This window comes from Penaeus monodon, chromosome 33 (assembly GCF_015228065.2).
Source record: "Penaeus monodon isolate SGIC_2016 chromosome 33, NSTDA_Pmon_1, whole genome shotgun sequence".
Classification (NCBI taxonomy): Eukaryota; Metazoa; Arthropoda; class Malacostraca; order Decapoda; family Penaeidae; genus Penaeus; species Penaeus monodon.
This window is the reverse complement of record NC_051418.1, coordinates 20,047,556-20,048,440: the sequence shown is the minus strand read 5'-3', so window position 1 is coordinate 20,048,440 and position 885 is coordinate 20,047,556.

The following is an 885-nucleotide window of genomic DNA, read 5'->3' as shown; positions in this document are numbered from 1 at the left end:
AAAAAAATACGCTATCAAATCGATAACAAAAGAGGATAACGTAATATTAAAGTCACGATACAGATTTTTTTGGAAAACACAAAATGGAAATTAAGAAGAATAAGGAGTAGGGGATCATGACAAGATTTAAAAATATAACGTTGAATTATTGTTCAAGACATTTTGAATCATCTACTATGACCCATCATCTCGCCAGAAATAACTCACAGACATATAGCCATACCTATCGACTCCCTCGGAAAAAAAAACGTGTTATTCCATTTAGGTTTCTATGCTCCCCGCCCGCAGTGTCGAAAATCCCTTGCCAGCAGCCGAGGAAGGGAAAAGTTGCCAAGTGTCGCCAGACTACACAACCCGACACGCGTTCAGCAAATCTTTATTGTCTTCGCTGCAATTATTGCATTCAGCTTGAGATCGTCTCCATTATTCATCTCCGATTATCTGATGTATTTACAATTATCTGATGATAGAGAAATCAATAACGGATCGAGACCCACAAATTACAGCATTAACCCTCCAAAATATTACTATATCGGTATTATATATGTATACGTATGGATATTACTGCCTATAACGGTGCCAATTACACAATTTCGTTGTTGATTGATTACCACTGATTGAGACTAATATAATCATATATTCAAATGAGGACAATCACGACCTATTTGCATTAAACAGGATAAAATAATTTGATTAAATCCTGACGCTGTGTTTACATGATATTGCAGTTGATTTCGGGGATTCAAAAATACATATATATATCTTTTCAAATTTGTTATCTGTTGTGCATAATGAGAAATAATGATCACTTATGTAATGTAGTGGGCATAAGTGTTTTCGTAATCTGAAATTAATCTATTCTCGTTTTGAAAAATAATTTAGAGA